Source organism: Marmota monax, unplaced genomic scaffold, assembly GCF_021218885.2.
Source record: "Marmota monax isolate L192 unplaced genomic scaffold, Marmota_monax_Labrador192_F-V1.1 WCK01_AAM20220418_F8-fsc00657, whole genome shotgun sequence".
Classification (NCBI taxonomy): Eukaryota; Metazoa; Chordata; class Mammalia; order Rodentia; family Sciuridae; genus Marmota; species Marmota monax.
The window spans coordinates 30,465-52,686 of NW_026694448.1; the positions used below are offsets into that span (position 1 = coordinate 30,465).

Consider the following 22,222-nt stretch of genomic DNA (forward strand, 5'->3'; position numbering starts at 1 on the left):
CAGGCACTTACCTGCAGGTGCTTCCTGTCGTTGTTGTAGACCACGGCCAGGAAGACGGACATGAAGATGTGGCTGTTGATGATGATGCAGGTCATGAAGTACGAAGAGTACAACCAATGCAAGGTGTAGGCAGGCATCCTAGGAGGAGGCGGTCATGTTTCCCTGGTACCCATCCAGGTTCTGTGGCCTATCAGGCTGGCCTCAGGTGACATCCCCTCTCTCACAGGCCCTGGCAAACCTGCCCACTCTCCCTCTCCCCTGTGGGCTGCGAAGGGTCCCCAGAGCCATCCCCGTCCCTAATGCTGAAGCTCGCTCCAAACCTGCCCTTCTGACATTCTTGGTGCCTTAGGAAGGCGCCAGCATTCAACACGGACAGGACCTGAGCCATGTCGCCATCCAACTCTCTCCCTCGCACGCAGTTATGGAGACCTAGGAGGAGAGCCACCTGCCCCGAGTGATGGAGGGAACCGGAAGCATGGCCATGCTGCATGGCGGGAGGGGCAGATAGATTCCCCTGACGTCAGCGAGAATGAAAGGGGCACCGTGAACGACTGGCCAGGAGGAGACGCGACAGTTAAACCACTTCCATGGAAACTGGATTTCCTGCAGGAGGGGTTGGGGGGCTGGAAGAAAAGATCCATGAGGACACAGCAGGACAGGGGCTTCCCTGGCTTATGTTTTCACCAGGGCCAGCCCCAGAAGCAGCAAGAGCCACACTGAGGGTCCTGCCCATCACTGGATGACAGACGCCTTCCCCTTCCCCACGCACTTCAGGGACTTGTGCAGGGAGAGCCCCGCCCACACTCTGGAAGGGCTTTCTGCTCAGAGCAGCATGGCTCCATCACTTCAGACCCAGGAAACAAGGCAGATCCATAACAAACAGGACGCTAGAAAGAAACACAGGTTTTCCTCCCCCGCAGCATCCACACAGGCGGAGAACTGGCACGTCGAGGGTACGGCGATGCCAAGTGCTGTTCACCTGCCTCTCCTGTTTCCTGCGGCCAAACGACGACAAGCGTGCTTGGGAGAACCCACCACGGCTCCCCCCCAAAGACAGAGCAGGCCCTTAAATCAAGACTCAGAGAAGATTCCAGAATAGAAAACGGGCTCCAATACTTAAGAGCAGAATATTTACAAATACCTCTCGTGGCTTTCCATTTTAAAAGAACCCATCTAAATTTAGGCTACCATTACCGTCAAATTTTATATCCTTCAATGCTTTTACAATAAATATGATTAAACAGCAAGTCCCTCTTTTCCCTCTCTGAGCGATGCTCTGTCAGGAGACAGCTGTTTTGTCTGTCTGTCTGTCTGTCTGCTGGTTGGTTTGTCTGCAGGGCTGGGATGGAACCGGTCCTCACGCACGCCAACAACTCCAACTCCACTAGGTAACAGGAGCCCGTGAGCCTGGATGGGCCACATACGTGACGTCAGGACTGCTGGCTGTCGTGACGAGCCCGTAGAGCTCAAATGTGATCTCCAGGAGGCGGGTGAAGTAGGGCATCCCTTCCGCTGTCTTCAGCCCCCTCAGGAGGATCCAAAAGCACAAAGTGAAAACCAGGCACACAAATCCCACGTGGCTTCGGACTCTTCCCCTCCGAGGGCACCTTCAGAGTGCTGGGAAAGGAAGCTCTGGGGACAGGCTCCTGTTACCAAAAGCTCAGCCGAGTAGGCGAAGGTTCAGGGAGATGTGATCACCTGTCCCCAAAGAGCTCAGGGCCATGAAGGAGAACATCAGCATGCTGAGGAGGAACAGGAGGAAGACCTAGAGGATGTCCGGCAGCATATTCCGGATGCTGTGGAAGGCCCTCCGGATCTGGAAAGACAGGAATCAATTTTGTTGACCAAAATCAGCTGTTTCTGCAGAAACCAAACCAAGCCATCGTGCCTCATAAACTGTGCCCTTACCTGGTGACTTTCGGGGAAGTTAATTAAGAAGACTGGCCGTAAGGCCCTTGACCATCTGATGCTGTGGATGTGAGCAGCTTCCAGGGACCCATAGATGATCAGATCAATCAAGGTCAGCTGTGGGAGGCACAGGACAGAGGCATCAATGTCACACTGTCAAGGACAGAGGAAATGATCACGTGGGTGCACATTTATCTACCCAGGGGAGTCACAGTGTTATGTAAAAGGCAAGTTTTGGAAATAGCATAATATAGCATGCATCATAGCTAACATCTGAGGTTTGACTATGTGCCAGGTGGTATAATAAACTCCTTCTGTAGATTACTTCATTTTAGCCTCACCACAATAATGAGGTAGGCACTATCACTGGATGGAGGAGCACAAGGCCCAGAGAGGGTAAGCACAGGGCCCTCTGATCACACAGTTAAAAAGGGGAAGAACTGGACTGAAATCCAGATGGTCTGATCTAAGCCTTCACCATGCATCACATGCTCCATGCTTCCAGCCTACATCCTGCTTGACTATTCTTCATTTGTCCTGAACTAACCTAGTGTCAGAGGTAAAGACAGGATCCAGAGACCCCTGTGTACTTTATTAACATCAGGTTTGCATGCAAAAGATTAATGAGGAGCAAAAGAAGAACCCAGTGCATCTTGGGAAAATATAAGTAAAAGAAGAATAAATCAGTATCATCAAACAATGTGGATTCAGCCCCTTTGGTGGTGAGACACGCAGACCCAGGGAGAGCCCTCGGGGAGGGTCCAGCACAGCAGGAGAGACGGACAAGGACGTGCCACACAGCTGGAGGGGAGCAGCACCCACGCAACCCTAAAGACCAGCCAAGCTTTGAAATGTCTCCCAGCCCCACTCAAGAGGGTGGAAGATGGGAAGGGAGGATAGGGAAGGGCTTTCCCACGAGTTGGGGAAGCAGAGGGTCCCAGGGGGAGATGGAGAGCAGCAGCAGCAAGTGACAAAGACCAATGGCAGGTGGCTCAAGGGCCAGGCTAGGAAGATAGCTCCTATGCCCAGAACCTGGGAACCCTGGAAATCATCTCCCAAAAGGGCAACAGTGGGGGGACGAGGAATGAGGCCACTCTGTGACAGAGGCAGGACAGCCTCACAGAATTCCTTACAAAGTGCCTCTGAGGTGTCAGAGAACAGAGGGCTGTCCTGCAGGCCACACATCCAGTGGGAAGGACAGGGCTGGCCATGTTGCGCTGTGTGGGCGATCAGGACAGCACTGGGAAACCCGTGATCAGGGAGCCGCGGGGAGAGGGCCACACCATTCAGCAGGGCTGCAGGCCTGGCGGAAGCCACACAGGAATGGGAGGTAGGGGCTGAGCAGTGCCACCACCCAGGGAGGCCCCTCCATGGAACGAGAGAGGGACAGGCAGGACAGCAGGAAGAGAGAACACACTTGTCCTCGGGTCCAGGACAATGGCTTTGGCTTTCTCTGCCAGCCCATGGAAAGCCCTTGGATGATCGGAAGCAGGGACCGCTGTGTGTTGACATAGGTGTTTACAGCTGGGTGCCCGCTGCGTTCTACACACTGGGCTGGATCTGAGGACCCAGGGGGGACCTCAGCAGAGGGCATGGATGCTCCTCCTGCAGGGCGCGGTGCAACACCAAGGGCAAGTTCCTTCCAAAATAACACACACACACACACACACACACAGGATTTTCTTTCTTTCTTTCCTAACAGTTTTCTTTCCCTCCCATCCTCCACCCACCCGCACTGTTAGGGACTGAACCCAAACTCGTGGTCACAGGTACCTCCTCAGATGAAGAGTGTTCACGTTACTTTTTCATAATAGAAAATGAAGATGTTCCTGGGTATCGGGAAAGTACAGCTACTCTGCATGTTGTGAGGGCTCTGCCCACATAGAGTGAAAGATGAGCCAATCTTTAGAGAAAGGGCGAGAAGTGGGCTTTCCAGGCACAGGAACCACCCTGCGCAGAGGAAGAGTGGGGGTCCATGCGGGGCACAGAGGCATCTGGGCTGGCTGGGGTTGAAGACCACAGGTGGGAAGGGTGCAGACCCCAGGGGTCCCGGGCTCGGTCATCCGAGAGGCTCACGGACACTCTGCAGCAAGGGAGGGGAGGTCTGCAGTGGGCATCCAGGTGGGCGTCTGGTAGGAGCATCTGAAACACACAGATCTGGGATCTGAAGTCGAGGTGACAGACAGGTGAGGGTGACAGGCCTGGACCACGTTGTGGCCGGGCGTATAGGAGAGGAGGAGGATGGGAGAGGAAGCCCCAGGTGCCCATGGCTGGGAGCTGCTTGGGAAGAGGAGGGGACGTTGCTCCCACTGGACTTGAGCTGAACCCCTGATGTGGCCGCGACTAGCGAGCCAGGGCCATACAGTAAAGGAATCAGGGGACAGCAACAGCAGAGGCAGCACGCGTCCTATGCCCACCGGCAGTGTTCACGGTGCCTCTGGATGACCCTGGGAGGACGGCGTCACACAGAGACAGCAGAGGGTGGGACTGAGCTCTGGATCCGCAGGCCCAGACACGCGGACCTGCTGATGAGGAGGCGTCCTTCCCAGTCACTCAGGAGCCCCTCTGCGTGACCGAGCATTTCAGAAGCATCACCCTGCCTGCCATATGCCCTTCCAGAGCTTTCTACGAATATACAACCTCCTTTCCTCTTCTTCTCTTTAACCAGGGTGTGACCCACCTGCCCTTCAGGCCCGATGGCTAGCTCCCCCCGCCCCACCTCCCTCCCCCCACCCCCGACAACACATGTCACCCTCAGCCCCACTTTCCCAGGCTGCATGCTGCACCGCATTCAACTTCACGTGCTCCTGTCCTGCCTACTCTCAGGAAACCGGGTCATCTCCAGTTTGTCACTATTAGGACCAGCTCAGCCACCGCGGATTTGGTCACAGCGTCCTTCTTTGCTAAATTCCTGGAATGGGAGGCCAGGGTGTGAGCATGTGCACCTTGACGGTTTCTGAAAGGAACTGCCAAGAACCTTCCTGCAGGAGGCTCCTCTCTCTCCAAGGGGCCCAGGACGGGGTCTTTCCTCTCAGCGCGGCTGCATGGCTTTATAGCCCCCACCGCTGTTATATTCTTGCTTTAATCCGTATTTTAATTAGATTAACCATCTTCTAGATGAGCCATCTCATGATTTATCATTTTATGAGTCACCCTTACCTAATTTCAGCCATTTTTCTGTAAGAGTATTGTTCTCTTTCCCCCTTTAATCTGGGACTGTGGAAGCGAAAATGCTGTCACATTTTGCCAGTTTGTTCTTAGTTTGCCCTTGGCCATGACAGAGCCATGTCATTTTGGCAAAGCAAACCTCCAGAAGCTTCCTCTTCAGGGTTTCCACTGCTGGTTGCAGACACAGCAATGAACACTCACTGCAATGGTGACCATGATGCAGATGTTTTCGGTGTCCTTCCAGAAAACCTGAGGAGTGACCTTGGCAAAAAATGGACCAGTCTCCCAAAGACCGCAGTCAGGCAGAGCACTTCTGTGATGGAGGTGGCCTACAGGGGGAAGACGGTGTGAGCTCAGTGCCCTGCCACCAGCAGGATGGGCTGCAGTCCCCGCATGTCCCCTACCCTACCTTTCCCAGCACCCTCCAAGAATTAGCCACGGCCCTGAATTTTACAGAAAATTGTGCCCAGTTCCCTGCTGAGGGGAATGGTTGCTTCCAGAGGAAACCTGCCTCTGGGCACGTGACCCAGAGGGGCAGAGCTTCTGGGGGCTATAGCAGCAGCTGAAGACCCAGAACATGTCCCTCAGGAAAGAGGAGGGTGTGGAGGACACAGGCAGGTGTCCCATGCCCTCACACTCCCATGTTCACACACAAGAGGCTTCTAGAAGTTCCTTTGCTCAAGCAGCAGGGCAACTCCTGGCTGTGATTTGGGTGTGTCCCCAGGAGTCCCGTGTTGGAGCCCTAATTCCCAGAGTCTTATGTTCATGGTATTTGGAGGTGGGCCTTTGGAGGGGTCATGGTTAGAGGAGGTCTTGAGGGGTGGCATTATGGCTTTATGAGAGGAGAGGTCCTGAGGGAGTCCCAGCATTTGCTGTCTCCCACGTGCCACCTCTGCCATGCTCTGAAGCAGCACAAAGCCCTCACCAGATACCTGGACTGCCCAGTCCCCAGGGCCACGGATGAAAGAAACTTCTATTCTTTATAAATGACCTGGTCTCAGGCATTTTGTCTTAGGAAACAGACTGAGACACTCCCAGAGATGTGATTGGAAATGGCGGTTCATTCCTTCAACATCACAGTCCTTCCGCCATGCTGCATGGATTTGGCTGTTCAGAGAGGGGGCAGGCCATCGATGGGAAGTATGAAGTCCTGACCAGCGTCCCTCCAGGGGTCACAGGGCCCCAGCCCCTAACTTGCTGTACTTGGCTAGCCTTGTAGTGGCAGCCACGATGTGCCCCAGCTTGCTGTGACACAGTGACACTTCCATAGCAGGGCTCTCCCTCCACCAATGGGAGAAAAGGGCAGCAGAGTAGGAAGACAAGAGCAAGGGGCAGCCTGGCATAGGCCAGGAGGAGGGCAAGGCTGGGCGGAGGGCCAGAGGGATGGGACCCTAAGGGACAGGAAGGGAGGGGTCAGCTCTGGGCCTGAAAGCAGAGGGACACAGTCATCTCCCCTGCCTCCTGGGTCTTGGGCAAGGACTGGGCTGTATCCTCTGAAAAACCTTCTGTCATCCAGCTCAGCCCTGTGGGCTCCAGGGCCTGGTAAGCCCAGGACACCTCTGTGCAAATCTGGGCTTGAGTGATCATGCTGGAAGGGGCCAAGGTCCCAAACACACATGGCCTCTAGACAGTGCAATGCTGGCTGGAGGGACACTCTGAAACCCAGATGGCCACCCTGGAGCTGCACAGGACCAATGGCCCAAAGAGGGGTGAGGACTCGGGAGAAGAGGCAAGGGCCAAGAGGGACACTTGTGAATTGTCACCTGGGTCAGGCGGGGCCAGCACCAGGGAGGGACGAAAGACACCCTGCCCGGCCTGGGAGTGCTCATCTCTGCCCCCACAGAGCCCGTGTTCATATGGACAGTCACAGGTCTAAAAGGCTTCCGTCCAGAGAGTCCATGAATTACAGAATCTTCAGCTTATGGAAGTGTGGGGAATGTTGCTTTGGGGCCTCCCAAACCATACTTCTGATTTTTACTCCTTTGTGTCACAAAATATTAATCTCCCACTACCAGAGCCTGGCTGGCACCTGAGCGACAGGAAGGTAGTTCTCACAGTTCCGGAGGCTGAAAGTCCAAAATCAAGGTGCTGGCAGGTTTGGTTTTCATGGACAGCCTTTTTTTTAGCAGGGGCCAGGGAGCTCCCTAGGGCATCTTTTATTAGGGCATTAGTTGCACTCATGAGGATGTCACCCCATGACCTAGTCACCCCCAAAATACTGCCGAATACTGTCAGACTGTGGACTGGGTTTCAACAGATACATTTCTTGGCAGGGAATGCAGACCTTCTGTTGGCAGCATATTCTTGCACACAGGCTGTACAAAAACAGGCAGCCACCAAATGTGACCCACAGCCCACAGTGTCCTGACCCTGTTTTAAATGTTTGAGTTTGGGGATAATTTATTACACAGCAAGAGCTAACTGAAGTACAGAAGAATAAATAACCCTGTGATCATTAGAAAGCAACAGCCTTGAAGTTGGACAGACCTGGCTGGGGGCCCAGCTCCCCATTTGTGGCTAAGCAACCTTGGGCAAGTTAGACAATCCTCCTAAGGCTCAGCTTCCTCATGGGTGAGTAGGAGGTGGTGAGGGCTTTGCCCATCTCATGGGGATCAGCAAGGCTAAGGAGAACACAGACCACGCAGAGAGCTCTGGTGGACAGAGCACTCAGCACATGACAGCCATTGTGACAGGTGGGAGCAGTGATGAGTCAGATATCAGCCTGAGCAGGTCATCAGCTTATCATTCAGACCCTCCTGGGATGTGTCATTCAAAATCCCCTGTGACCAGGCACCGAGCACTAAAAAATACTCCTGCCATTTATGACCACCACAAAAGCTGAACCTGTGGCAGATGTGCATCCTTCACTGCACCACACGATGACTTTGTCTCCTCAGCATTAAACAAACTTTTAAAACATCCTTCCTACCATCCCAGAATGATTTCCCCTTCATAAAACAGAAGACCGGAAACTTCCCTTGCCCTCAAAATCCCTTATGATTGGCACATTAGCCAACAAGCAGTCAGAATTCTCTGAAGCCCCAGGAAGAAAAAAATAAAGTCAAATTCCTATTTGTTGACATTTGAGGAAAACAAGGGAGAAGCAAGGGGCCCCACTCATCGGTGACAAAGTCTTGTTGACCATCTTTTTTTCTAATGCTTACCAAGAACGGTAGCAGGAACAGCACCGGTTCCTCAAACAGGGCAAGAGAGAGGTTGACAGAGATGAAGAAGTACATGGCCATCCGCATGGCCCAGTGGTTATAAAAATAGTAAAGTCTGGAGAGGAAAAACAGTAAAGATGGTTATAACAACTGAGCAGGAGTTATATAGCACTCAAACTTCTGTGCAAAGACGAACAGGGGCCAGGGGTGAGGCAGTAGCTCAGTGGTAGAGCAGTACCCAGCACGCACCAGGTCCTGGGTTCCATCCCCAGCACTGCCAAACAAACAGGTAAATAAACAAATAAATAAATAAGACTCGTCATGGGTCACATGCCCTTTAGGTTCTCAGGAGCAGGGGCAGTATTTACTTGAGCTCAAACTATAAAACACTAACAGAAAACATCAAGATGATGATCATATCTCAAAGCACACTTGGTGGACAGTCTCGAGCCAGCTTTAGCACCTTGTGACAGTAATAAGAGAACACTCCTGAACCAGAGACTGACAAAGTGAACCCTCAGTTAAAGTGACCTAATGCCATGTGGGCGTAGCTGAGTCCAATGTGAAAATGTGCACAGCCCATCTCAACGCGGTATGCTCGGGACTGATGTGGCTGCCACACGCCAGATCCCCGAAGGGTGGGACAGTCCCCCCCACTCCTGCTTGGCAGCCTGGGCACACGAGGTTGTTTGTTGCTTTTAGAGACACTGACACCGAGCGCTGATGTAAGAGAGGGTTTTTCCTTACTCTAGCCGAGGGCTTGGTCTTAGTTGAAGCTTTAGGGGGAGATAGAAAAGGCTGGATTCCCAGGAAAGGAGTGAATGTGTGGGTAGCATTAGGAGGTGACAGAAGGGAAAAGAGAAGCCCTCCTTTGCACTCCAGGTGACGTTGGCTAGGAAGAAAGGTGGCCTTGTGCGTCCAGCTTGGGCACACCATCTCCTGGCCCTGGTGGTGTCCATTACGCCCCCCCTGATCTGCTCTTAACTGACCGGATGCTCCCTGCACGTGGGACACTGTGCTCTTAGAACTTAACCCAAACCACCAGGCCCGGGGGCTGGGCTGCAGCTCCGTGGTGGAGCACTTGTCTAGCACAGGCCTGTCTCTGGGTCGGCTCCCAGCACCACAGAACAAAACGCTCTTGGGTTTTACCCAAATTATGTGCCGTACCTAGACCCCTCTGAAAAGTTCCTGTGGAAAGAATGCCTCCAGGTTTGTCTCAACCTCTAGAACTTAAGGTGGACAAGTGGGACAGCTGGGTGCTTTAATTACCTGATGGCCCGAGGGGACGTTTAGAACAGAACGTTCCTGTTGTACTGGGCATCAGAAACATAGGCAGCTGCCAAGAGAAGGTTCTGGAAGGGAGAAAACATCAGACAGGAACTAGACTGCTTTTTCCTTGTGGGAATGCATCAGGCATGGAGGGGAGCCCTGCCCCTCCGCCTCCAGCCCGGCTCCCTAGAGGCTGCCACCATCAGCAGAGCCATAGGTGCCCTTCCTGGTGGGTCCCCTGGGACCAAGGATCCTGCAGCAGAGCTGGCCATGTGCACACTGCATTTTCTAGAACTCAATTACAGGTTCTCATTTGAGGAAGGAAAATAAGAAAGCACTGAACAGAATATGTACATGGCTTACGTGGCATATTTACACATAAATAGAGGTTCTGTCAGTCCAAATATACATATGAGTATATGCACACAAACCCAAGTATATAAAACCAAAATTATATTTAAGCCACTTGGTGGGTAGTTGAGGGGATTTTTTAGGGGAAATCTGACAAGTGAATTATTTTTGTCTTCCAAATCTACTTAAGGTAGAACTCTATACATACATGGAACTGAAAACCAGTCACAAGGCTTTCATGTAACTCATGGTGGACACTTTTCATCCAATATGTTCTGGACGTTATCCCTGACAGGACACAGAGTTGTATTCTTTTTAACAAGCAACTTATCATTTTGGTAGTTCTCATTTTTTTTCTATTCAAACATATTGCATTACATATTCTTATGTGGGTGGGTACGGGGATGGAACTCAGGGAGCTTAACCACTTAGCAACGTCCCAGGCCTTTATTTTCCCCCCTTGAGACAGGGGCTTGCTAAGTTGCTGAGGCTGGCTTTGAACTTACAATCCTCCTACTCCAGCCTCCAAGTGCTGGGATTACAGGCACGTGCCACTGTGCTCAGCTCAACATTCTTTTGTATATTACACACACACACACACACACACACAAGTATATCACACATGCACACATAAATATCTTGGGGCCCTATGAGTGTTTTTGTAGGATTAAAAAAGTGCATTACTTCTTGATGAAAGAAGACATAGATATCCCACAGGCCTCCAAATGGTATGGGAAAGAAGACATGTGCAGGTAAGCATGCGCGTGTGCGTGCGCACAAACACATACACACACACGCATGCACATTCTCCTGCTTGTCATTAAGGGTGATGCGATTTTAAACAGTTGCTAATACCGACCACCCGAAGGGGTTTCTAGAGGCTTTGTTTGCCTTTCCTTAGGGCCAGGACTGCTGCCTCCCTGTGTGATGATTCACATTTCTGATTCTGCATCGATGAGATAAGAACATACACACACTGACCAGCTATTTAGCCCTTTCCATATACTTCAGAAAGAAAAATAGTCTGATAAGCTAATTGACTGCCTGAGCTATCCACTGTAAACAGAAGCCATCTTCCTGCCTGTTTTGAATGGGTGTCTCTTACTGGTCAGGCAAGTTAATCTTAAAAATGCATCACGTATTCATAGGGTCAAAAGATTCCAAACTGTATGCAGATGGTCAATCATAGTTCAATAAAGCTGTTAAAAATTATCCAAACAGAAAAAGAAATGCTTGAATTAAAAGTTGATGCAGAACGATATTCTTAGAGATGGATTCACTGCTGTAAGAATGAATCGCTTTTGGAGTCACACGCATTCCAGGGCAGGAGGACACTTCCCCAGGGCACATTACCAAAACCTAAGATGCACTATATATGTTTTTGACACATTATACATTTTCTTTAACATATCTAATAAAATATTAATAGAAAAACTATTAATATCAATTATTTTTCCATCAAGCATCTTTAATATTGAGAAAGAGTTTCCCATGATGCTCTTAGAATTCTGTTTTAGGTAAAAAACATCTTGTATCAATAAGAGTTGATTTGTTTCTAGCTTTTTTCAGTGCATGCACATCAACTTTAAGAAAATTCCTTAGCTTATATAAATGTTAAAATAGATTCTACTGACTTTTATGCCTAAAAAAGAAAAAGAAAAAAAATAAATATATGTTTAAAAAAATGAAAGTCCTATTAAACCTCAGAAAGATCATACTGGGACAGCAGAGAATTCTGACTTTTTAAAAAAGTATTTACAGCAATATCTTTTTAAAGTTGCTGCTGTTCCTGGTTTGAGAAGATGACGCAGGGCTTGGTGTAGAGTGTGTGCGCACCATGTACAAGGCCTGGATTTGATTGACACCCAGGAAGACAAATTTAAAAAAATGAAGCTAATAACATCCTTATGACTGGACCCGGAGACAGGAGCCCTTTGACACTCATAAGCTTGAGGTAGACCGTCCACCCGCCCTCCAGAGGGAGGATGGGGAAAACCACTCCCACCATCCCCAAGAGCCAGGCCAGGGGGTTATCTCTGTGAGACATCACCCAGACCACAGACCTTAATGAGACCAGCACAGGTTTCCCTCCAGTGCCCCTGGCCATCCGGACACCCCTGGGTTGTCAAGATCTGCTCAGGCTCTGTAACACCAAGCCTGCTCCAGGAGCAGCCCACAGAAGTGCTCTCGAGGCTTTCCCTGCCTTAACAAGAGGCACATTTCTGACATCTGTCTCCACTTGCAATCTCATCTGCTCTGCCTTCTGGGCCTACTTCCCTCCTTCCTGCTACTGTGCAACTTCTAGCTCTCCTGCCCATTTCACTTGGGAAACGTTGTTCTCAGCAGATGAACTGTAATAAGCACGCTTACTTGTACTAAAGCCATTTGTGTCTTCCCAGAAAACAAATTCTTTTCATCCAACCCAAGAAAGTGACCTATCTTAGACACCCCATTCCAACACTTTATACTTTTCAAGTTCATATGGTGTGTTAGTTGGCTTTCTGCCACTGTAAGAAAAGACCTGAGGTCACTCATCTAATAAAGAGAAAAAAGTTTATTTGGCTCACAGTTTCCGAGTATCCAGTTCACATTTGATTGACCCTGTTGCTTTAGACCTGTATTGAGGCAGCACAATATGGCAGGCAGTGCATGGTAGAGCTACCCACTCACCTCACAGCAGCTGGGAAGCAGAAAGAGAAAGCCAGGAAGGGACCAGGGTCCCAATGTGCCCTTCAAAGGCACACCCTTAATGACCTAAGATCCCCCACTGGACCCCACCTCTTAAACGTTCCACCACCTCCCAAGAGAGTCACAGGCTGAGGATGGAGTCTTTAATACATGGGACTTTGGGGAACATTCTAGATCCAAATGATAGCCCATGGGAACCACTGTGCGTATCTACCATGAAAATGGCAACCGCCAAATACAGATGCTCCCCTGGAGGCACCTCATACATGCTGCACCAGCCCACAGAGGGCCCTGGTGGACACAGGGGTTCTCAGTCCCCACGGCAGGGGTCAACTCCCTGGGGAGCTTTCAAAGACCCTGGTGCCAAGAACACCCCACACCAGCCGTGTCAGAATCTCCAGGAGGTGGGACCTGGGATCCGCTTTTTAAAGTTCAAAAGTGACTTGAGGGTCAGTGAGAGTGGGAAGCAGGGTCTACACTGGCCCTTCCCTGCGGCTTCCCTCCTGCCGTCAGTTCTCAGGGCGCCATGAGGGATGCACCTCCCCGACTCCCTTGTCTCCTCTTCTCATAGCTGTGAGATTTCCTCTTCTCCTCGAGATTTAAAACTGGATTTTAAATGGCTGTGTTTCCTCCCTCCCCTCCTGACCCAACTTTGTAAGCCTTAGAAGGGAGGGGAGAGCACAGAAAGGAGGCACAGATGATTCCAGAGGTTCTCAGGGGAGAGCAAGGACGTTCCTTCCAAATGCCCAGCAGACACCCTCTTCAGTCTCCCCTGCCGTAGGAGTGACCACCACGAGCCCCAGAGACCGTCAGGCCGGCAGGCGACAGGAGCCGGGAATCTGAAGCTGCTGATGGAAGTGCTTTGAAAACACACTAACATGTCTTGTTCATATAGATAAGAAAATCAGCACAACTAGCCGTATCTCAAGGTCAAGAGAAGTCCCCACACGTCTTAACTTACATTCTTCCACTCGGGTTTTTCCTCCCAATGCCAACACTCCGTCTGTCACTACAAACAGTCTTGGCCCTGTCGTGCCTACCTCTGCTCCTGCCATAAACTCATCCTGCACGTGGATAAACAGAGCAGGCCCCTGTTTCTCAGGGCGCCCTGTGCAAAAGCTGCCAGTGACTTCTCTTCCCTTAGAGCTACTCTCCTTGGCCCAGATAACCAAGTGGGAAATCCTTGGCTTGGCCTTTAGGGGCCGCACAATCCCCTCTCTCCAACTTTCTCTCCCTGGCTTTCCCTCCAGGAACAACGTTCTCTTGACAAAACAGATGGGATTCCTTGTCCACTGCCCACCGCGGGCCCCACCCCCACGCCTGATCTCATGCTTAGGCGCTGCCCTCCCACTGTCCTTCCTTGGACTCCATCTCACACTGCACTCTCTCCAGGAGGACGAGCGATCCCACATTTCCGCATGGAAAGACCACCCGGAGAACCTGGGGCAGTGCCCATACAGCAGGCATCCCGTACAGATAGCAGCCAAGGGTGGAGGGCACCGGCCACTCTGGCAAGAAGGGTGAGTGAATGAGTGACCACAAACAGGCATTAGGACAAATACCTCGTGTCCCTCAGCATAGCCACTTGCAAACCAACAACCCACAGGCCAAGTACACTCTAAAGGTATGTTTTTTTGGGCCTGTAGAATGTGTTTAGGATGTTGGCTACTAATTCAAATTTTTTCAAAACTGGAACTTACACAAAAATTTGAACTTATGGTTCCTATTTAAAAGATGGATAACATCTGGCAAGGTGGGGCTGTTATAGTTAGTTTTTGCTGCTTGCCCTGATACTTCATCACCTGAACAAACACTTAATATTTTCCCATGTTCTGCAGGTCAGCTGGGCAGCCCTTTTTAGAGCCAACTTAGCTGATCCTGAAGGTCATGAGCACTGGGTGTTCTAGGAGGGTCTTGCTCACATCTCTTGGCCATGTGCGTCCAGAGCATCGAGAGAGCAAGCACCAACACTCATGGGCTTCGCACACCTCTGCTTGTGGACATCTGCTAATGTCCCATTGGCCAAAGCAAGTCCCATGGCCAACTGCAGGTTCAAGGGCTGCAGAAATGCACCCTAACTGTATGGAAAGGAATTGCAAAGTCATCTTGCAAAAGTGCCTGCATTCAAGGATCAGAAGACTTGGTGAGCATTTTTGCAATCTATGATCGACCCCATGACACAGCTGGAGGTAGGTGACTGTGCTTTTCTTAGGGCAAGGGACATGCCCTCCAGGTCATCACAAGCCCTGTCCCCTCTGTCACTGAATCATTCCCACCTAGCTGGCTGGTTTTATGTTGCTCTTGAGGGTAGTGCAGATGAAACCAACACTGCTCTCTCGTGCTCCCAGGGAGCCCTGGCCAGCCCTCTGCAGGCTTCTGGTAACTGCCATCTTCCCCTCACAAGAACTTCTCTGCAAATAGCTATAAGGTAACACCAGGGACCCAAGAGCTTGAAGACAAGAGTAATCACAGACCTGCATGAAAAAGTTGAAGAGTGAGAACATTCAAATAGAAGCACACAAAATATCAAGAGGTGACCACAGAGGACAGTTGACAAGAAACAGCATGGGGCACAGGCTCTCAGCCCTGGCTGCACCTCTGAATCCCCAGCAGCCTTAAAGTTACTGGTGGCATGAGCCACATCCTCACCAGTAAAATCAGAATCTCAGGGGCAAAGCTGAACAAAGTACTTTCCTAAAAACTTCCCAATGAGTCTGACCAACAGTGAGGTTGGGAATCACTAGCATTGGGATATTTCTATTTCAACTCTGAAAGTGAGGGATGCTGATGCATTTTTCAGGGACTATGCAGTTTCCTGTTCTGTGACCCAAAGCTAACTTACAAAAGATTAAACAGTCAACTGGCCTCCCACCTCCCCAGATCTAGATGTTCTGCCGCCTCAGAAAATATGGGGCTCTGCTGAGGACTGTCTGTTGGTACCAGGTGCATTACCCTTAGTGCCTGCTCCCTGGAGGAGGTCTCTGAAAGATCTGGAGTCGCAAAATCTCTGGCTCCTGTAGACATGCATTAAACAAAACGGCTCACACTGGAGTCAGCCAGCACTCTGACTTATTTTCTGTTCTTCTTCTATTTGCTAAGTTGCTTAGGGCCTCACTAAGTTGCTGAGGCTGGCTTTGAACTTGAGAACCTCCTGCCTCAGCCTCCCCAGCCACTGCGATTTCAGGCCAGTGCCACCATGCCCAGCTGTATTTCTTGATCTCTCAAATTATTAGTCATTTGCATGCGTCTCTTATTTAGACAAAGAAATATGAAACACACAGAGGAAGGGCTCTCATGATCACAACGAAGCCTGTCATTTTGTAGATGTTGGGACCAAGGGCAAGACTGGGAACCAAGAAACCATCTCCTCCTCCTGTCCTTTGCCTGCTCACTCATTCATTCACCCACTCACTCACAGAGAGGACTTAGTAGAATCCACCTGTTGGAAGGGGCCTGACTTCTGTGGGAGAACAGCAGGCCAGATGGGAAGCCCAGTGTTCCACCCCACACATAAGGGCCCTGTGGACTCTCTCCAGCAGGCTACATAGTCCCCTGGGGAGCAAAGGAGCAGGGGATACCATTCAGCCCAGAGTTGAATGACAGGGCCAGCCCAGCAAAGATGGGAAGCAGGACTAAAACACTCTGACCTCCTACACACTTGCATGGCCTGAAGGAAATGCCCAGCGTCACTGTGTGCCAGACACTGAGCTGGACCTAACCTGTGTGGTCATCCACCAAGGTGACTGCGATTTACCAATCCCACCTTACAGAGGCTCAAGGAGGAGACCAGCCCGTGATCTGGAAACTGCTGCATCAGAACAGGGGTTCTTGCCTCTCTCTCCACCCTGTTTCTTATCCCGCCAAAGGGCGCAGCCCTGTAGCAGCTGCTTGGAAGCTCCAAGTCATCCAGGGGAGCCTGTCTGTCACAGCAAACACACAGAGCCTACTGTGGAGCTGGGTCCCGCAGGCCCAGAAAGAGCCAGGGCTGCAATCCCCATCCTGCGCTGGGACCCTCGGTTGTTTTCCTGCAGGTACAGAGCGCAGTGCGCGGCTCTGGAGCCAGGCCAGCAAGACCTGGAATCAGGTCTCCACGCAATCTGGCTCAGTCCCCGCGGATGGGAGGCCTCTCCTGTGGCACAGGCTTGACAGCTCCCAAGTGACCCCCAACGCGCAGGGCTGCGCTCCAGCGGACTGTGCGCTTCCTGGCTGTGCGCTCTCCAGAGCACCTGGGGCTCTCCAGGTGCAGAGGACAGAGAAAGCTCCCCAAGCAGACGGGCTCCCAGCCCCACGTCCCCACAGGGGCAGCCGGTGCTGGCTTTTAGCCGGTTGGTTTTCTCCCTGGGGCTTTTCTCTGGGGAGGCGTCTGGAGCGGAGAGGGCGACCGGACGCGCTGCGATCCGGGCGCCCTCGGGCACGGCGGGCGGCGTCCCTTACCTTTTGGGCGAGAGGCTCATCGCCGGGCTCCGGGCGCAAGCGACGCACCCCCGCGGCTGGGCCGGTCCTGGGCATCGCGGCTGCCGCGCGCCAGAAAGGGATGCTCCAGCATCGGGGCCGCGCCGGCGGACTCTGCCCCCAGTAGACCCGCGGGAGGCCCCGGTTGCGCTGGGCCCTCCACGTGACACAGCGGGTCGGCCCCGGGGCGAAGGACCTGCTCCGGCCAGCGGCGAGAGCCCCGGAGGCCCTTTCCAGGCCGCGCTGGCTGGGGCGGGGAGGGGCGGACCGCGTGCGGGGCCGCGGGGACCGCAAGGGTGGCCTGGTCAGCAGCCCCTGGCCCAGCGCGCAGACCGTGCGCCCCAGGGAGGCACTGTGTGTACCCTGCTTTCCGATCAGCGGAATAGGAAGGGAACCTTTCTCCAGAGCTTCTTTGGAGAATTAAATGAGCTAATATATGCGCAGGGGCTGCTGCTGCTGGGCGCTGGTAAATATTGGTTCCGTCCTGCCCTGGTGGAGTCCCCCCAGAGATGGGGTGCGGACTTTAACGCGGCCTCCTGTGGCGGATACGCCAAGGAAAGAGATGTGGGTCCTCCTTTCTTCTCCTGGGGCTTCCCAGTACCAGCCTGACCTGGAACTCAGGGTTGCCAGAAATGCTAGATTTTCGAGAGAAAATGGAAATGTGAATTTATTTATTTATTTATTTATTTATTTATTGTGTACTAGGGATTGAACTCAGGGACACTCAGCCACTGAGCCACATCCCCAGCCCTGTTTTGTATTTTATTTAGAGGCAGGGTCTCACTGAGTTGCTTAGAGCTTGCGATTCTCCTGCCTCAACCTCCGGAGCTGCTGGGATTATAGGCATGTGCCACCAAGACCAGCGGAAATCTGAATTTTCATGATCCTGTTCCTGAGTTTTTTTCTTTTAATGTTGGCTATGAATTTTAAATAATGATAAATCCTTCCATTCCACCAAGGTCCAGCAAGGGCAAGAGTTTCTGGGCACCGGTATTAACCAAATCCCTGGTCACCTCCAACAGAAGGGCAAGGCCTGGAGAGGCTGTGACTGGCTCTGTCACCTGTATGCACATACTGTCCTTCTGGATGGTTCAGCAGGAATCTGCTAGGTCCTGATGGCTGGCAAGGTCAAGGTCAGAGAGAGAAAGATGGGCAGAATTACAGCACCAAGGATTCTATCCCTTATCCCTGGAAGGGTATAATCTATTTCTTTTCAGACAAATGAGAAGTTTACAGATGTAATTCAGGTTCCTAATCAAGGGACTTTAAAAACAGGGAGGTCATCCTAGATGACCTGGGTTGGCCCCTCGGAATCACAAGGGCTCTCAACGTCAGAAGAGGAATGAAGGGGAGGTGAACGTTCCAAGCCCACCAAGGACCCTGGGCAGGTTGGAAAGCTGTTACCTCCACCTGCAGGGGCAGCTCCAGAGCCTCTAGGAAGGAGCAAGGCTCAGCCTGTGCATTTATGGGCGCCTGTGAGACCCCACTCAGAGGATGCGGCCTTGCCTCACGGACCTCTGGCAATACAGGCTGTGTGAGAAAGTATTTCAGTCTCCTCAGTTTGTTAAGGTGGAAACCTGACAGAACGCTGGCCTGCACCTCAGTGCTCACATCATGCTCCAGTCACAAGGGTGGCCTGCATGCCAACTGTGTGGCCTCAGCTCCTCGGGGCAGCCAAACCCCACATCTGCAGCCCCACCTTTGATTGTTCCCACCCAGGCCACTCCTCACATCCCCTCTGAGCCCTTCCTCAACTTCTCAAGGCCAGTGGATCACTTTCTCTCTGGTCCTGACTCTTCATGAAGACAGCCACATGGCACTTTGCAGATGTAGTCCCCCCCACCCCTCAGGCCACAGCATCTGTCAGAGGAAGAAGACAGGAAGGCTCTATCTTTGAATTCCCAGCACCTGACCTAGAATGGTAAAGAAAATTCACACTGGCTGCTGGCCATGGAGCTGTCTACAGGATGTATCAAAGACTCACCTTCGCAACTCTTGATTGAAGTGATTATATAAAACTGCCTGCCTGCTCTTGAGAAAGGCCAAATATTCCATTTCTATCTTAAGTGACAACTTATAGAATGGTTGTTTTATGGTAGTGTCTTTTAAAATGGCTTTTTTTTTTTTGTAAATGTGTTCAGTGTGAAGAGTTAAAACAACTAATCAAAGATCGCAGCCACTGTGAGCACATTTTGATGGACGGCCTTCCCTACAGCTCCTTATCTGCACGTACACAAGCTGGCACACATGCTTCTGTAAAACTAATATCCTACCCTGCACCCACTGTGGATGGCCTTCCACCCTGCATCCCAGGCTCAGGTCAGACTTTCACCCCTCTGTCCACAGGAGGTTCCTCCTTGATCTTGGTTAGACTTCACAGGGAACTTTCTATAAGGCAAGTACATGAATGAAGTTAGCTCAGACTGACTAAAAAGAAGCAGCGGGTTTATGGGGAGAGATGTCCTTCTCTCTTCCTCTCTTGTGCCTATGAAAGTATACTTTAAAAGCGTGTGTTCCTGGCTGGGTGCAGTGGTGCACGCCTGTAATCCCAGTGGCTCGGGAGCCTGAGGCAGGAGGATCATGGGTCAAGGCCAGCCTCAGCAGTTTAGCAAAGTCCTAAGCAACTCAGCAAGACCCTGCCTCAAGGAAGTTTACCCAGGGCTTCAGTGCCCAGAGGTTTTCTTGGGACTTGGTCACAGCCTGCGTGGCTAACCCGTAGACTGCCGCCTATCTCTGGGCTAATACCTTTGGTTTGGTTCCTCTAGAGGTTGGAACTAATACTCCATAGCCCAGAGCCCCCAGGCAAACTCAATGTTTCTGCCCAGCAGGATGTTCCCAGTCCAGAGGATCTCCCGGTGACTGAGGGCAGAGGCTAGATCTCTCTTTGGCCAGGGTTAGTTCTTCACTACATACTTGTACTTATATTTGTTTTCTTTTTGCAAATTCTCTTCTTTTACTATTTATACACAAAAGGATAAAACAATCTAAATATTCACTAAGACGGGACTAGTAGAATAAGCCAGCTAGAAAAGAAAAAAATGGAGGATATACCTATAGACCATGAGGCGATGGCCAGTGTGTTACTCAGCTGTCCATCACTATAATAAAATACATGAGATAATTAAGTCATAAAGAGAAAAGTGTTATTGGGGCTCAGTTTTGGAGGATCTAGTTCATGTTTGGAAGGCCCAGTATATTTAGGCTTCTTAGTGGGATTGCTGCGTAGCAATGATGGGGAGCATGTGGCTGAGCAAAATTGCTCACCTCGTGTCCAAGAAGCAAAAGAGAAGATGAGGGGCATGGTTCCCAAATCCCCTCCAAGTGTGTGCCCCCAGAGACCCCAAGACCTCTATTAATTCTCCCTCTAAAATCCTCTACCACATCCCAATAGTGCTACCCTGAGGACCAAACCTTGAATACACAGGTTGCTGGGACACTTGGCCAAACTGCTGAAAGGAACTATTTAGTGAAAAGAGAAAGTTGGAAAAGACCTGGAGGGGCTTGAATATGTAAACAGTCACTCATAATAAAGACACGAAGGAAGGTTATACTAGAAACCTTTTTAAAGGTCATCTGGGGGGAAAAGAATAAGGTCATCTTGGGGAATAAGAGAATGAGGCATCTCCCATGTGCAGATGCAGTTTTTAAATAGTCCGTATTACTAAAAGGAGAAATGGCTTATTCCAGAGAAGGAAATACTCTGCTCCTTGACTTGCAATGGGGTCATGGCCTAATAAATCCATCATAAGTGGAAAATGTGGGGCGGGGGTACGACTCAGTGATACAGCACTCACACCGCATACATGAGGCCCTGGGTTTGTTCCACACACACATACTCACACATTTTTAAGCCAAAAGTGCATTTAATAACCTCACCTATGGAATATCATAGCCTAGCCTTGCCTACCTTAAGCATGTTCAGAGAACTTACATTAGTCTACAGCTGGGCAAAGTAATCTAATGTGAAGTCTGTTTTACAATGAAGTGTCAGGTATGTCACATAATTTATTGAATACTGTACAGAAAATGAAAAGCAGAGTGGCTGTATGGGTACACACTCACACCATCCCACAGTCAAAAGATTGTTAGCCTGAAGTGGTGACACGCCTGTAATCCCAGCAGCTACGGAGGCCGAGGCAGGAGGATTGCAAAGTCAACGCCAGCCAGACTCAGCAACTTAATGAGGCCCTAAGCAACTTAATGAGACCCTGTCTCAAAATTAAACATTTTTTTTAAAAAGGGCTGGGTGTATTGCTCAGTGGTTAAGCTGAGAAAAAAAAAATTGTTAATTCACACCATCATTAAGTCAGGGACCCACTGTACACAAATGAGCCTGGGACATCTTGTCATGTCAGAGAGCAAGGGGGCAGACTGAGAGGACTGGTCATGTATGGAAGGACTCAGGGACCAGCTTCACTGGCCAGAGATGACATCATTGGAGCACCAACAAGGTAATCATAGCAACAGGCTGAAACATTAAGTAAGCTGAACTCTGTGAGTTCCTAATGACATAAAGAGTTCAGCCAGAGGAGGCCTGGAAACCATTTCATTATTTGGAGAACTGGTGAATGAGGAGAAGACCCAACATCGACCCCAACTTTAATTTCATTTAATCAAACTATATTCAGGATACCACTGGGTGGATGGCCGGAAGTTTCTCCTTACTGCCGTATTCCAGGTGAGAAGTGAAGAAGAAATGTAGCATTAGAGCATGACCACGTGCAGTTCCTGCTGAGCTCATGGGTGAGGGCCAGGGCCACTGCGACTCCTGACATCATTGGGAAGAAGAAATCTCGTGCCGCTGCCTCCCCGCAGCACCTATGATGTACCCAGGCCGAAACTGAACTTGACAAGGTCTCTACACCTAAACAATCACTGTGAAGAAGAGAGAAAGAAAAAAAGAAAGTGAGGGAGGGTGGGAAGGAGATGGAGTGAGAGAAGGAAGGAAAAGTGGGAAGGAGGGAAACAGAAGGAAAAGAAGAGGAAAGCCAGGTGCAGTGGCACAGACCTGTAACCCCAGCAGCTTGGGAGGCTGAGGCAGGAGGATCACGAGTTCAAAGCCAGCCTCAGCTACAGTAAGGCGCTAAGCAACTCTGTGAGACCTTGTCTCTAAATAAAATACAAAATAGGGCTGGGGATGTGGTTCAGGGGTTGAGTGCCCCTGAGTTCAATCCCCAGTAATAAAACAAAAAAAGCGTGAAAAAGTCCTCTAGGCATGGATT

The 22,222-nt window shown here is 50.8% G+C and overlaps 1 pseudogene; it reads right to left on the minus strand.

The window, feature by feature from the left end:
* The window catches only part of LOC124075497 (two pore channel protein 2-like), a 29,832-nt pseudogene extending 12,775 nt beyond the window's left edge, over positions 1 to 17,057 (minus strand).
* Between the last annotated feature and the right edge of the window lie 5,165 nt (positions 17,058 to 22,222).